Genomic DNA, 17,648 nt, shown 5'->3' on the forward strand with positions numbered 1-17,648 from the left:
GTATGTTTCTTCCTCGAGACCAATCTCTCACCTTCTACATACAAATCAAGAAATTGTGACTTACATGTATTTGGTCTGTTGATGTAGGAGATATGTGAAACTAACAAAAATAATCGAGCTCAAGTTAAGTTTCACCAAACCACTAGCTCGCGCAGCTACCCTGTGCACTGTGATAATCTGGTAAGTCAAACATGTAGCTCTGGATGTGCATTGTCATGAGAAATATTCTTGACCATAGGTTCATGTAAACTGTTGCGTCCATGTAGTAACTATGTATGATGCTCCCTTGCCTTCATATTTGTTGTTTCCAGGGAGACAAATACAAAGATAAAGAACCCACTGCATTGGATTTGTTCAAGGAGTGCCACTACAGCAAGAAAAATAAAAGCTACACCGGTGTTGTCCAAGCTGCAATTGTAAGTCAGCTTCAAAAGACTACCAACCATCAATTTTACCTTTTTGCGTACTAGAACTAATACTGTTTGAGTTACTCCACCAGATTGAAAACTGATAATCAAATGTCAGTATCTTAATTGAAAATGTTAACATGTTCACTTAACTATCTTGTAATAGCCTGTCCTATATGATTGTACCCTTTTTTATTTTCATACAACTGATAAGTTTTGAAGCGATTGAAAAACATCAGTTTTGATTTAGTATATGGCTAGATGAAATGACTTTAATAAAAGTGCATAATCACTTTGACATGTGACCAATCAGCCACCTACAATTACAGAATTTGTTTATTAATCTATTATTTGGCTTTATATATTGTAGTTTTGGCAATCCTCAGTGTCTTATATTTTTAGTGTGTGTGTGTGTCTATATATATATATATATATATTATAGTTAATTCAGGAAATAATTTGAATCACTCACTTCTAGTTAATTCAGGAAATAGTCCACTTTGTTGTAGATGATAGTATATATGAATAATTTGAATCACCTCCACACAGAAAAAAGATTAATCTGACTGTTATCACAAGTGTCTAGTTGTAAAGGATGCATGATAGCTTTCCTTACAAAGACGATGCATGTAAGCTTGCTGATGTTGTCTTCTCTTCTTGTGCTTAAGCCATCTTATAACCATGTTTGTTGCTTGCATTGCTAGACCGAGATGCAAAACAAGGTCTCTCAGCCTACAGAAGATGGACAGGAATCAAACTTTGCGACGGAGGCTGTAGCTGAAGTGCTTGCTAAGGACACTAAGAAGCCAAGGTTTCTTCAGCATGTGGGGATCTAGCATGTCCATGCGAGATCTAGCGATAGCAACTGTGAAGCAGAATTGGCAAAGAGGGGCAATGTCGAGCTTCGGGCACTTGTTGACACCTTGACCAAGTAGTTGAAGGAGTCCGAAGAAGCAAGGACCAGGCAAGACGAGGAGCACAGGAAGAGAGATGAGGAGAACAGGAAGAAGCAAGCTGAGATGGATGCAAAACTGGACTTTTTGCTAAGTCAGTTGCAAGCAAGATCCTCTCAAGGGTAAGTTGTTTGTCCAAGATCAAATGTTGTCTCTACTTGATGCATGGAAGCTATGTGAATGTGATATACTGCTAGAACCTACATTCTTATTCTGTAATGATTTTGCTGTGCAAACTACACACTGTTGGATGCAAACTGGTTGCATTTTGCTGCTCCATTGTTGGTGGATTTGGAGATGTAAGCTCAATGTTACTGTGCTTTGTGATGTTGTTCTTATTTTCTGTATTTGTGATGGATCTGGAGATGTAAGCTCTTAGGCTTGGAAACCCATGTTGTGTAGAAACAGAAAAGGGTTGCGTCGCGTAGAGTAAACACTAATGGGCCGAGGGCCTCGAAACACACTTTCTGGCCAAAAAGAAACACAAGTGCCGCATAATTTTAATGGGCTGATGTGCATATTTAACGCGTGGAAATGGGCCAACGAGAGTGTAAATGACTATGGACCAAAACGAACGGGCCAACCAGTTGCGGTAAAATGGGCCCATAGGTCTGGCTATTCTAAAATAAATGGGCCAGACCACACTGGGCCGAACGCATCGCTCCACACTGGTGCCACGTTAGCTCCACGCTGGCGCCACATCAGCTTCACGCTGGAGCCACATCAGCTCCACGCTGGCGCCACATCAGCTCCACGTTGGCGCCACGTCAGATCGCGGGAGATGCCACATGGGACTTGTCGGTCTACACGTCATGTAAATCTGTGACGGAATAGGCCGTCACAGAGGACCGGGCCTTGGGCAGGCTGGGGGCCAAATCGGTGATGGAGACAGACCGTCATAATTCATGACGGAAATGAAAATCCGTCAACGATGGGCGGGTGGGCAAATTATGACGCGATATACATGACGGATTTTAGGACCTTCATGCCCGACCATCCTTGACAGTTTTTGGCATATCTGTGACGGACACTGACTGCCACAGATTAACGACTTTCTTGTAGTGCAAATCGGAGCATCTCGCAAGAAGGCTCATGGTTCTGTGAGGGAATGTGTCACCTTTGTGTGCATAATTCAAATTTGAAATACAAGCACATGTTCCAGTGCACCAAAGTTGGTTAAAAAATCACATGTATGTCCTCGGGTAAATTTCTAGGTTCCATGCAAGAAATGGGAATGAAATTCAAAATTCTGGGCGTCGTGGTTGGGCTGGAAACATTGAGAAACTTAGTTTTTTAATTCCTGTAAATCCAAAACACGCATGAAAATAATGAAACTTGGCTTGGTGCCATGTCCGATTTGCGAAGGCGCACACATTAACAATCAACAAAGTCATTTTGGAACAAGTGTTGTCACGTTACAATCGGAAACACAAGTATTATTGAAACCGTGGGCGTTCTATTTACTACCATTTACATGCCGCCACATGTCCCCAATTTTTATTAGCTAGGAGGCGCCGTGAAGGGTAGCTATTTGAGTACGAGAGGCGTGCAATCAGACCCCTGCGTGTGCTTATTGGGAGGAGAGCCCTTTGACCTCCATCTGCCGTCTACCTCTCTCCCAAGGTCTCCATTAATGGAGCCCGAGCCTCTGTTTAATTGCATGGCTATGTCTCACTCAACTGAGATCTAAGAGAGAAAAAATAAAATCTGAAAGCACGGATCTTGATGTAAGATCCGACAAACCTATATAGCATCTACTGCGACTTATAGCAAGACTGATGAATATATAAGGACAATTAATTGTCTTACATAATTAGAAAGATAATTAAAAAAGCCACATGCGGCTACGCCCGAAATACACAAGGGCAATAGAAGAAGGAAGACAAGGATATGGCTCGCTGATCTCTACTTTCTTGATGGGTTGCTGCAGGCCGCGGGAACTAGTCTCCGTGGCGAGCGGCAATGAGCTCTTTCGTGTCCTCAAGACACTGCTTGAGAACATCCACGAATTCCTCCACCAGCCTTTGGCGCTCGATGTGGAGCATGTCATTCTCGTCCATAAGTTTCTTGACGATGACGCCGGTCCTCTTCAACAAGGCACTGATCTCCTCCTGCTGGTTTGCACTTCAGACGATCTTCGCCCGCAGCAGGTCGCGCTCGGCCCGGAGCCTCTCATTGCCCTCCCTTAGTTGCCGGATGACGCCGATAGCCTGTTCAAACGAGGCTTTCATGTCGTCCTGCAACCTCGCCCAGCCGGAGATCTGATCCACCTGGCTACGGACGATCACATGCATGCGCCTGTAACAGTCGTCGCCTGCCCGCGAGAAATTTTCCCAGGCCACCGCGGCGCGGCAGGACATCTCTGCTGTATTCGCGGTGCGGCGGGACATCTCTGCTGCTTCCGCGGCGCGGCTGGACCAGTCTGCTGCATCGACGGCGCGGCGGGACCTCCGTGCTGCTTCAGCGGCGCGGCGGGACCTCTGTGCTGCTACTTCCGCGCGGTGGGACATGTCGGCTGCTTTCGCAGCGAGGTGGGACATCTCTCGTGCTTCCGCATTCATACTCGCCTCTCCTTCGTGGCAATCTCTCGACCTAGAACTCTTGCTCGCCATGGCAGATGCAAGGGAAGGATGCTGAATGACTTAATTGTTTTTGTGGATGAGGAGTTGAGGAGGAATGTGCAGTCATCTTGGCATACTAGTATTTATAATCGAGTACTAATATGCTCCTAAGTGGGAAACCGTTTAGGTTGTGATCAGTGTGAACAGGTTTGCAATTCAATATAGCATGGAGTAATTTGGAATGTGACGAGACGCAAGCTCAAAATTTATTGACGGTTCTAGTTTTGAAGTGCGGCACTATTCCCAGATGGCGTTACGTGGGCACGTGTTCTCGGCCGTGGTGTAGTAGTTCTTTTTCTACTGCTGTGTATGCGCACTAACTGGCACCATCGTATACATATCTTACGGTTAATGGGGCATTCGATAGGAATAGCCGTGTGGCGAGCTATAGGCTAGTCTTCTTTTAGATGCATTAAACCTATCTCTCGGGACTTCTCGCACGCACCATCGTGCCATCCACAAAAACTTGTACTCTGAGTTTAGTACGTTATACAGGAAGAGAAGAGGTGCACACACGCGTCTGTTTTTTCTCGAAAAGGAGGATGATGACCCCCGACCTCTGCATCTTGGAGTCACACACGCATCTGTAGCTACAAATTGTAGTGTTCTCAACCATCCGACTGGCTCTATCATGGATGTACCTATATACTAAAACATGTCTAGATATATCTATATTTTGACAAATGGAAGGCATGTATTGTGGAACGGAGCGAGTGCTTGTCATCAAAATGGATAAAAAGGGACGTATCTAGAACTAAAATACGTCTACATACATCTCCTTTTATCTAGTACTTCTTACCCTAAGGAACTTTATATTCAACAGACACAAAATATCCGTTCGACTGTTGGAAATTACTGATCTGATGTCGAAGTAATTGCTGCATCGCCACCAAAACCCACCATTTCTTAAGCTAAAGTAGACCGAGGTAATCCCTATATTAGCATATTACTAAGATAAACAGAAGGCACTGTAGAAACATTTAGGACGTGAGCATGTCAATCTGAATGTGGAGGGACACCAGCTTAGCCCCGGCCAGCAACTTGGGCGGAACTGTGAAGAAGGTTAGCTCCTGCACGTCGACGTCACCGGGATCCTTGCGGCTTGTCACCTCCATTTCCACCTTGACGGCGTCGGTCGTGCCTTTGGGCTCCCCCGGCGGGCCGTTTGCCCACAACTTGGCCACGTAGTGCGGCAGTGGGGACGCCCCCACTCTGATGCAGACCACCGACACGGCGATAGGCGTGCCAATGTCGAGCATGATGCCGACCAAGAAAAACGCGCGGCCGTCCTCCTCCGCGAACAACAAAAGCCATGGCTCCGAAAATGGCACTTGCAGCTAGAGCACCTTGCTGTACTGGATCCTATGCACGGGCATGGGATGCGCGTTGCTGATGTGGTGGTTGAGCGCCTACGGCGGGCCTTCATAGCCGCAGATGGGCACTGGGCATTTGTAGGGCGCGAGCGGACACACGCTCTGGTGATCGGCGAGCTTGTGGTAAGTGACATAGAGCCCACAGCCTTCGTGCGGGCACTCCACCCTCAGCGACGAAACAATGACTTCCACAGTTGTGCTCCGCATGTCGAAGCCACCACCATGCTCGCACTTCTGGCACTGCCACTGGTTCTCGGGGCGCTCGACGCGGCAGTCCGTGCAGGCCAGGTGCCCTCCCTTGCACTACAGAAATCAATCGAACAACACATCAATCAAGAAACCTGCACCTTGCTCAATCAGCCAAACGGACGAGGTGTATTCGAACATCATACACTGGAGGCGTCAAGGGGCGGAGGCACAAGAGGCAGTGGAGCACGGTGAGGTCCATGGAGACCTTAGTGAGCTCCCTCGTCGGTTCCTGTTCCGTCTGCATGATCTCGCCCTCCTCGTGCACAACCATCTCTCGCTTGGGCCGGGGCATTACAAAGCTTTACCGTCACATATTTTATACTCTGCGCATAACTCTCCTCCCGCATACCAAGGAAGGTAGTAGTTTGAGTTTTCTGGACAATTTGCCCCTGTGCATGAGTAAGCTGCATAAATATCGACAGTAAATGCGCATGCAATGGTTGGCTGGTCCTCCTTCCTTTTCGCTTGAGTTGGCTTCCCCAGGCGGTCAAGCCGCATCCGGCGCTGCATGCGTTTGCCTGTAGCCATTTTCTGCTTTGGAAACTGGCACAATTAATGGGGACGGAACTAATCGAGAAGAGGCACAGATGGAAACCAACACGGACGCGCAGACTAATCTGAGAAAAACAAGAAAAAGTTTTAGAAATCGGAGGGAGTACTACTACTTCAAGGTGCATTAAATCAACACATGCAAGTATCAAAAGGAGAGTCACGGCATGCATGCATGCATTGTAATTAATGCATCGGTAACAGCAAATTATTGAAATATATCGAGTGCAGTGCTTTGATGTGTCGCATCAACTCGTACATCAACGAGAAGTTTGATTATCCTCTCCCTCGCGGACTTAACTGCACCTGCCTTTGGTTGTATAATAGGCTGGCCACCCACCTGTCGGGCCCACATGTCATACACGCAAAGGCAGGAGTGTCCCTCCCTCGCCCATGAGCGTGGTGGCTGGCAAGACTAGGAGAAGCTTTTCCTACACGCTCTCCCTCCCACATGCGGTGGACATGCAGCAGTTCAATCGGTGTCAGGTGGTCAGAAGCGTACTGTAGTACTCCTCCAGTGCAGTAGTACTCCATCATTGTTCGACTTCCCAAAGAGGCGAAGAGCCAAGCGCAGCCTGGACACTCGTGTGGTAGTTTCATGTGTAGAGTAGTCTAGGATAGCGTGTACCGTGCCTGTAAGCTTAAAATCGTTCAGGTCGGCTCCATGCTATGTGGTCGTCTCGAAGTTTTAAAAAATAATTAAAATAGTCTTCCGGCCCTACCTGTCACCCTGGTGATTGTAGTTTGCACGCTCATCTGGTCAAGACAGGAATATATATTTTAATTTGTTTTTTTTCAAAAAGGGGGGACTCCCCGGCCTCTACATCAGAACAATGCACACGACCACATATATTTTAATTTGTGGTGGGTAAATGTTAGAGGTTGCAGCAAATATATTGTACACTGCGGGTCTTTCAGCCAAGTTTAGAGGCAAGTATGTGGGGCCAGTGCTATGAAGTGTCGCGTCAACTCGTACAACGAGGAGAAGCTTGATTTTACTACACACCTTCTCCCTCGCCCATGCGCGCGGTTGCTCGCAAACAAGGACAGGCTTTTGCTTAGTAGTACTTCTACAGCAAGCTATCCGTCCCGCTCGTGGTGGACGGACATGCAGCAGTGGATTCGACACTGTAGAAGCAGTAGTAGTAACATCATTGTTCGTCTTCTCGAAGAGGCGAAGAGCCAAGCGCAAACCGGACATTGCATGAGACAAAATTGCTATGTGAGCCCACTATTGTACTAGTACGTATAACTACTTGCTAGTATAGCCCTATAAACCATAAAGTAGTATTTGCCCTTCTAGAGATTTCAACAAGTGACTAGACTACACCGAGACGGAGTACATATGGAGCAAAATGAGTGAATCTGCACCGTAAATAAGTACTAGTTCTATCGTTTTCCTCTCCGAGGTGCACAATATTGAGTATAATGACTAGTCTATTTTTGACACGCATTTACGTTTTTTTGACACAGTACAGATGCAAGCGCTCATATACACGCGCATACACTCACCCCTATGAACACACACACGCACGGCACTATCATCTTGAAATTGAAGAAGTCACCACAGGCACCTCGTCGTCGACGGGTCCATAGGTGCTTGAGTGCCAAGGAGGAAGAGGGTAGAGGTTCCTGAGACGTTGAACGGTCAATGATGCATCCTCAATTATATGCAGAGGGAATTAATTGGAGAGGCAGAATAGAGCCAGCACAATGTGAATGCAACAGAGTTTGAACTCTCATATAATAAAGGCGCCCCACCACTCCAATCCATCTACTCCCAAGTCTCTGCGCAACACTGCTCACTCCAATCCAAGACCAAGTGACCAGAAGCCACAAGCACATATGGAGGCGATGGACGCGAGCAACAGTCGGTTGTGCCAAATCATCCAAGGCGCCGGCCTGCGGCCCCGCACCGCGCAGCGTTTCCAGATGGTGCTGGCGACCACAGGCATTGTAGCCCTCGCCGACACCGGCTTCGCCTCTCGCATGGACGACATGATGGTCAACACCATCCGCAAGTTCACCGCCATCAAGAAGCACACGGACGACCTTGCCATACTGCTCCAGCCCGCGCGCCCAGGCTCCTCATTGCCTGCCACCCTCATCGGCCTCCATGGTGACGAACTCTTTCAAGCCCTGATGGCCCTGTAGGTGCCGGAGGTCACGACGAAGAATGTGCACCTTGAGGCTGCGCTCACCGTGCAGCGCCTCGCCATGCAAGAAACCGTCGACCTACACATCCACGACTACGAGGAAATCGTCTACATAGGCCAATACAAGGCAAGCGAGGACAGAAAGACGTTGGCCTTCTTCCAGCGGCTGGAATCTTTGGACGCCATTGTTGAGAAGCACGTCGACCTAGCCACGAAAGCCGCTGCTACTTAGGCGTCGTTCGATTGGCCGGCACCCTGAGTTGAGGAGGTGGACGTCATCGATGGATGCATCTCTTCTTCTTGCCTCCTATAACCATCACTCTATCGCCTCGTGGCCTTAATGTTTTATTAGTATAGTACTCCCTCCGTTCCCAAATATAAGTCTTTCTAAAGATTCTAGCAAGTGACTACTACATATGGAGCAAAATGAGTGAATCTACACTCTAAACTATGTCTACATACATCTGTATGATGTATTCCATTTGAAATAGTATCTAAAAAGGCTTATATTTATGAACGGAGGGAGTATATGGCATTTTTATTCCAGTCGTAACGTTTTCACTGTGAGGTGGCACTAGTAGAAAACATGGCTTTCGTCCAGGCCAGTTTAGCCCATTAGTCCCGGTTCAATCCAGAACCGGGACCAATGGAGCTATTTGCCCCGGTTCGTGAGCCCAGGGGGCCGGCTGGGCCACGTGGGCCATTGGTCCCGGTTCGTCTGGACCTTTTGGTCCCGGTTTGTGGGACGAACCGGGACCAATGGTCCTGGCTCCTGGCCCACCACTATTGGTCCCGGTTGGTGGCATGAACCGGGACCAAAAGGGTTACCTTTAGTCCCGGTTCATGCCACTAACCGGGACCAATAGTGGTGCCTATATACAGCCCCTCGCGCAAGAGCAGAGCACACTGCTCTGTTTTTTCTGGCCGAGGGGGAGAGGGCTTGGTGGTGCTCTAGCTCACCTCCTATGCACACAAGGTGTTCGATGGAATGCCCGAGCCACACTACTTAAGGTTTCTCCTCTCCAAGCTCGACCGCCAAGCTCCATTTTCCTCAATATTTATCTAGGTTTAGCGGTCCGTCACGCCCCGTCCCCGTCTTCACCGCCGTCGATCACCCGCGCCGATCTCATCGCCGGCACCACTGTGGTGAGCCTCCTGTTCTTATCTTCTTTCTGAAAGGAAAAATATTATTACTTGTTTGTTTAGATAGATACTTGTATTATTTTCTTACTTTTATTATTGCATCTTATATAGTGCGCCGATGGTTTTGGTATCCGCCCCCGTCGGCCCTCGTCCTGTCTATGACTCGGATGTGGTATATATTATCTTTTCATAACTATTGGTTCATTTATTGTTTATGAAAATTATGCCGACCAACGTGACATAGATTTTATTTATCTAGGAGGTTGTTGAACCGGAAATTCCAACCGACCCTATTGTCGAGAGATTAAATTTAGTTGAAGAAGAAAACAATTTCTTGAAGGAAAAAATAAAAAAACTTAAGGAGGAGAAGATGATATTGGAGTTGCATGTTGCGGATGTCGTCGATGATCACAAGATCAACATGGATGCAATGTGCTTGAAGATGAGAAAGATTAGAAAATATGCCATTCATACCAAGGCTTGGTATCATTATGCCGTTGGATCAGTTGTTACCTTGGTTGCGATTATGATCGCATTTGTTTTCGCATTGAAATGTTTTACATAGTTTCAATGTATGGTTTAATTAATTTAGATGTTCTGCAGAGCTTTATGTTGTTAGATGAGAACTATGTATCTACTTTGGTTTTTATGTGATGATGAACTTCTATTAATTTGGTCACTTAATTATCTATTCATGATGTTTTGTAATGATTTTTGACACACTTAATTATATATAATGCACGCAGATGAACCGGCAATGGATGTACGGTGACAGACACACCTCCGAGTACATTAAGGGCGTGCATGATTTTCTCGAAGTGGCTGAGGCAAACAAGCAGAATGGTTTTATGTGTTGTCCATGCCCTATATGTGGGAATACGAAGTCTTACTCTGACCGGAAAATCCTTCACACCCACCTGCTTTACAAGGGTTTCATGCCACACTATAATGTTTGGACGAGGCACGGAGAAATAGGAGTTATGATGGAAGACGGCGAGGAAGAAGAGTACGATGACAACTATGTGCCCCCTGAATACGGTGATGCTACTGAACATCAAGATGCACCAGACGATGTGCACGATGGTGCTGCAATGGGCGAAGCTGCTGAAGATCAAGAGGAACCAGACGATGTGCCCGATGATGATGATCTTCGCCGGGTCATTGTCGATGCAAGGACACAATGCGAAAGTCAAAAGGAGAAGCTGAAGTTCGATCGCATGTTAGAGGATCACAAAAAGGGGTTGTACCCCAATTGCGAAGATGGCAACACAAAGCTCGGTACCGTACTCGAATTGCTGCAGTGGAAGGCAGAGAATGCTGTGCCTGATAAAGGATTTGAGAAGCTACTAAAAATAATGAAGAAGAAGCTTCCAAAGGATAACGAATTGCCCGACAGTACATACGCAGCAAAGAAGGTCGTATGCCCTCTAGGATTGGAGGTTGAGAAGATACATGCATGCCCTAATGACTGCATCCTCTACCGTGGTGCCTACAAGGATCTGAACGCATGCCCGGTATGTGGTGCATTGCGGTATAAGATCAGACAAGATGACCCTGGTGATGTTGACGGCGAGCCTCCCAGGAAGAGGGTTCCTGCGAAGGTGATGTGGTATGCTCCTATAATACCACGGTTGAAACGTCTGTTCAGAAACGGAGAGCATGCCAAGTTGATGCGATGGCACAGTGAGGACCGTAAGAAAGACGGGAAGTTGAGAGCACCCGCTGACGGGTCGCAGTGGAGAAAAATTGAGAGAAAGTACTGGGATGAGTTTGCAAAGGACCCAAGGAACGTATGGTTTGCTTTAAGCGCGGATGGCATTAATCCTTTCGGGGAGCAAAGCAGCAATCACAGCACCTGGCCCGTGACTCTATGTATGTATAACCTTCATCCTTGGATGTGCATGAAGCGGAAGTTCATTATGATGCCAGTTCTCATCCAAGGCCCTAAGCAACCCGGCAACGACATTGATGTGTACCTAAGGCCATTAGTTGAAGAACTTTTACAGCTGTGGAATGGAAACAGTGTACGTACGTGGGATGAGCACAAACAGGAGGAATTTAACCTAAAGGCGTTGCTGTTCGTGACGATCAATGATTGGCCCGCTCTTAGTAACCTTTCAGGAAAGACAAACAAGGGATACCACGCATGCACGCACTGTTTACTTGACACCGATAGTATATACCTGGCAAGCTGCAGGAAGAATGTGTACCTGGGCCATCGTCGATTTCTTCCGACCAACCATCAATGTCGAAAGAAAGGCAAGCATTTCAAAGGCGAGGCAGATCACCGGAAGAAGCCCGCCATGCGTACCGGTGATCACGTACTTGCTATGGTCAATGATTTACACGTAATCTTTGGAAAGGGTCCCGGCGGACTAGCTGTTCCGAATGACGCTGAGAATCACGCACCCATGTGGAAGAAGAAATCTATATTTTGGGACCTACCCTACTGGAAATACCTAGAGGTCCGCTCTTTGATCGACGTGATGCACGTGACGAAGAACCTTTGCGTGAACCTGCTAGGCTTCTTGGGCGTGTATGGGAAGACAAAAGATACACCTGAGGCACGAGAGGACCTGCAACGCTTGCACGAAAAAGAGGGCATGCCTCCGAAGCAGTATGAAGGTCCTGCCAGCTACGCTCTTACGAAAGAAGAGAAATAAATATTCTTTCAATGCCTGCTCAGTATGAAGGTCCCGACTGGCTTCTCGTCGAATATAAAGGGAATAATAAATATGCCAGAGAAAAAGTTCCAGAACCTAAAGTCTCATGACTGCCACGTGATTATGACACAACTGCTTCCGGTTGCATTGAGGGGGCTTCTACCGGAAAACGTCCGACTAGCCATTGTGAAGCTATGTGCATTCCTCAATGCAATATCTCAGAAGGTGATCGATCCAGAAATCGTACCAATGCTAAGGAGTGATGTGGCGCAATGTCTTGTCAGTTTCGAGCTGGTGTTCCCACCATCCTTCTTCAATATCATGATGCACGTCCTAGTTCATCTAGTCGACGAGATTGTCATTCTGGGGCCCGTATTTCTACACAATATGTACCCCTTTGAGAGGTTCATGGGAGTCCTAAAGAAATATGTTCGTAACCGCGCTAGGCCAGAAGGAAGCATCTCCATGGGCCATCAAACAGAGGATGTCATCGGGTTTTGTGTTGACTTCATTCCTGGCCTTAAGAAGATAGGTCTCCTTAAATCACGGTATGAGGGGAGACTGACTGGAAAAGGCACGCTTGGAAGGGACTCAATAATATGCAGGGACGGATATTCTTGGTCTCAAGCACACTACACAGTTCTACAGAACTCTACCTTGGTGACCCCGTATGTCGATGAACACAAGAACAGTCTGCGCTCCAAACACCCGGAGCAGTGCGACGACTGGATTACATGTGAACACATCAGGACTTTCAGCAGTTGGTTGGAAACACGTCTCAGAGGTGACAACACTGTTTGTGATGAGCTGTACTTGTTGTCCAGGGGACCATCTTCGACTGTAATGATTTGGAAAGGATACGAGATAAATGGGAATACATTTTACACGATTGACCAAGATGAAAAGAGCACCAACCAAAACAGCGGTGTCCGCTTTGATGCAGCAACCGACAATGGAAATGACACATATTATGGTTACATAGCAGACATATGGGAACTTGACTACGGAGTAGATTTTAAGGTCCCTTTGTTTAACTGCAAGTGGGTCAATCTGTCAGGAGGCGGGGTACAGGTAGACCCACAGTACGGAATGACCACAGTGGATCTGAAAAATCTTGGGTACACTGACGAACCGTTCGTCCTAGCCAATGATGTGGCACAGGTTATCTATGTGAAGGACATGTCTACCAGACCGAGGAAAAGAATAGATAAGGAAGCGAATACATCATACAATGAGCCAAAGCGCCACATAGTTCTTTCAGGAAAAAGGGACATCCTGGGAGTGGAGGGCAAGACAGACATGTCTGAAGAGTATGAAAAGTTTCATGAAATTCCCCCCTTCAAAGTCAAGGCTGACCCAAGCATCCTGATAAACGATGAAGATTATCCATGGTTACGGCGCAATAAGCAAACGACACAAGCGAAGAAAAAGTGAAGACTTTCTCCCGCAACAATTATGATGATAACATGCCAACTTTGTAACAGACGAGTATGATACCATTGTCCGTTTTGTACATGCACATGCTATGCCAACTTTTTCAGAGTTCATTTGAAAACTATGAATTTTAAAACCTCGCCAACCGAAGGGCGCTCACACCGGTTTATAAATAAAGCAACAAAGAAAACAAAAAAAGAGTTTCCAAATTTGAAAACTAATGGCACTAACAGAAAGTTTATAATTTTTCTAAAACTAAAAGCAAAAAGAATTAAAAATAAAGCAAAAAACAACAAAAAATAAATAATGCAGAAAACAGAACAAAAAACTGAAAAAAATAAAAATAGCAACAATAAGTATTTTGTTGTAAGTAGAAACAAAATAAAATAAATAAAGCAACAAAGGAAACAAAAAAAGAGTTTTCAGATTTGAAAACTAATGGCACTAACAGAAAGTTTATAATTTTTCTAAAACTAAAAGCAAAAAGAATTAAAAAATAAAGCAAAAAACAACAAAAACTAAATAATGCAGAAAACAGAACAAAAAACTGAAAAAAAAATAAAAATAGCAACAATAAGTATTTTGTTGTAAGTAGAAACAAAATAAAATAAATAAAGCAACAAAGAAAACAAAAAAAGAGTTTTCAGATTTGAAAACTAATGGCACTAACAGAAAGTTTATAATTTTTCTAAAACTAAAAGCAAAAAGAATTAAAAAATAAAGCAAAAGACCAAAAGAAAAATAAACCAAAACCAAAATAAACTAAATAAAGCAACAAATAAAACAAAAAAACAATAAAAATGCCACCTACTGGGCCCCCACGGCCTGAATACGACTAGAAACCCTATGGGCCAGGATTCAGGCCCATGGAAGGCCCAGTAGGCCCACAGGCACAAATGGCAGAGTTAGGCCCGAAAGCCTGCTTTAGAGAGGAGCTCGAGAGGGGAGCCGCACCGCACCTTATAAACTGGTGCGGCTCCCTCTCAACTAGCGAGGTGGGACTAAACATTTGGCGCGGGGCAGCACAAGGCCTTTGGTCCCGGTTGGTGGCACCAACCGGGACTAAAGGGGGCCTTTGGTCCCGGTTGGTGGCTCCAACCGGGACTAATGCCCCCCTTTAGTCCCGGTTGGTGCCACCAACCGGGACCAAAGGCCGCCGCTTCCCGCCCTTTGGGCTGCTGAAAATTGGCCTTTGGTCCCGGTTGGTGGCACCAACCGGGACTAAAGGGGGGCATTAGTCCCGGTTGGTGCCACCAACCGGGACTAATGCTCAGTGTATATAAACAACACTTGTGAAAATTTTCAGTTTCATCGCGCATTTGCCCCCCGATGACGCCGCCAGGCTGCCCCGCCGCCGTCGCCGTCGCCCGTGCCCCCGAGCCCACGCCGTCGCCGGCCGCGCCCTCGAGCCCAGACGTCGTCGCCACCCCGCGCCGCCCCAACGCCGTCTCCACCCCGCGCCGCCCCGACGCCGTCGCCGCGGGCCACCCCGGCCGCGCCGTCCCGACGCCGTCGCCGCCCCGCCTCTGCCTCACCGTCGCCTCTGCCTCGCTGTCGCCTCTGCCTCGCCCCGCGCCGCTTTGGTCAGGGCCGGCACCGCCCCCCTCTTCCCCCTTTTTTTGCAAATATAGTTTTTTTCCTGATTATGTGTGTATATGTATGAGTATATATGTATATGTGTATATCTGTTTATATGTCTTTTTTTTAGATTTTTTTGTTTTTTGCATTTTTATAAAAATGTATATATGTTCTCTGTGTATATATATGTTTTCTGTTCATAGATTTTTATTTGAACATTATTTTAAAAAAAACAAGCAATACAAGAAGAAGAAAAAGAATGAGAGGGAAAAGGAAAAAAGAAGAGGAAGAAAGGAGAAGAAGAGGGGATAGGAAGAAGAGGAGAAATAAATAAGAAGAAGAAAAAAGAAGAAAAAGAAGAGGAGAAGAAGAAAAGAATAGAGGAAAGAAGAAAAAATAGAATTTTTTTTCTATTTTTTCTTCTTCTCCTCTATTCTTTTCTTCTTCTCCTCTTTTTTTTTCTTCTTTTTTTTCTTCTTCTTCTTCCTTCTTCCTTCTTCCTCTTTTCTTCCTTTTCCTTATTTTCCTTTCTCGAGGGATAAGAAGAAAAGAAGAGGAGAAGAAGAAAGAAAGGAATAGAGGAGAAAGAAGAAACTTTGACACGAGGGGGGGGGGTACCGATACCCCCTCCCCAATAACATTATTTTCCCATGTATATGTATGTTGCGTCGTTGTCGATATAACGAGGGTGTCGAGGATCGCCGAGGGGTCGAGGGTCGGGAACTAGGGTAGAGGGTCGAGGGTCGTTAAGGGGTCAAGGGTCGAAGGTTTCAGGGTCGAGGGTTCCTATAGTGTCAAAGTATTGAAGAAATCCAATAGCTTGTGGGCGTCGATGCCCACGTCGATGCCCACATCACTTGTGGGACATAGATGTACTGTTCAACGCCGACCCCCTCCCGATAGCTTCAACATGTGGGGGGGGGGGGTCGATATTACCCCCTCCTAGCTTGAAGCGTTCTCGAGGCCACCCCCTAACCCTTGAAGCGTTGTCGAGGCCACCCCAAACCCTAGAGAAGCAGCGTCGAGGCCACTAATATGATTCCTTATTGTGATTAGCTAGCTAGTTCTACGTTTGCCACTAATATATCCATATCTGTCATGTTTGAATAATAATTGCCATGTTGTAAATATTTGTAGAAACTATGGACACCCCCCGATACGAAGCACAAGAAGCGTTGTTGAGGGACATAATCGCAGAAGGAAGTGATGCCCTCTCGATGTTTCTCGTCTTTGTTCTTTTTTCTAGCCCTCCGGATGAAGTGCGTAAATAACAATATTCACAATTTTATTTTATTACCATCATTTGTGTTGAGTTTCATTAATTCATATATATATATATATATATATATGTATTGACCCCCTTCTTAAAATTAGATGTTTCGGATGCGGGATGAACTCCTAGCACCAGATCGCATGCGAGCAATTCAAGAGGAATTGGCGGCATTCTTTCTTGACCACGTGATCGCTGAAGACGGAGAATACTATGTGGACCACGCGTCCGTATTTTAGGAGATTATATATTTGTAAAAGATAATTATTGTATTTATGTAGCCGGTAGTGTCGAATAGATATACGAGAACTTGTTTGTTCGACCAATCTCTCGGAGAAGGAGAGGTGGTCGATATCACTTCTCTCTGTATGCATATATGTTCATGACGATCTTATGTTTGCTTACTAGCTAGCTAGCGTGTCTAGCTAGTCCTCTCTATACGTATGTATGTATGGTACGTAGCGTCGACCAAGCACGGACAAAAGAGAGGACACTTCTCTCTATTAATTAGCTAGCTATAGCACAATATATGAAACACCTAAATTAACCCCCCAAAACCCCCCAACCCCCCCCCCCCCTTTCAAAAAAAACAAAAACCACAGCCACATAAACGCTGACGCATGGATGCCTATTGGTCCCGGTTGGTGCCACCAACCGGGACCAAAGGCCCTCCTGCCTGGGCTCAGGGGACAGGCCACGTGGAGGCCCTTCTGTCCCGGTTCTGGATTGAACCGGGACTAAAGGGGTCAGGGCATTAGTACCGACCCTTTAGTCCCGGTTCATGAACCGGGACTAAAGGCCCTCACCAACCGGGACAATAGGCCTTCTACTAGTGTGGGGCCGCAGTTGAGCAAACCCACCCCGCCCATCGGGCGTCGGCCGAGTTTAGAATTAGAAGAGAGAAACGAGGGAGGAGAGCTAGCTGTAGCACTGACGCTGTTGTCAGATGGGACTCGTGTTTATAGAATAGGAGTACTGAGCACTCGTGCCTCTTTTTTTAGGGAAAAATTAGTCATATGTCTAGTACCACTAGTTGGGTGCGTGCGACCTATAGCTGTCATCACTTTAGGTCTCCTTTTCGAACCGCGCCTACGCTTCACAGTACATATTTTTTCACGCATTTATCCACCTATATGTACTCCTAGGCTATTTCCACGTGCTCCCATTCACCGACATGTGGGACATAGAGCATCTGGGTCGTAGTGCATGCACGACTCGGAGCATATGCCGGGGTACTTTACATTTCAGACCT

The sequence above is a fragment of the Triticum aestivum genome, chromosome 4B, assembly GCF_018294505.1.
Source record: "Triticum aestivum cultivar Chinese Spring chromosome 4B, IWGSC CS RefSeq v2.1, whole genome shotgun sequence".
Lineage (NCBI taxonomy): Eukaryota > Viridiplantae > Streptophyta > Magnoliopsida > Poales > Poaceae > Triticum > Triticum aestivum.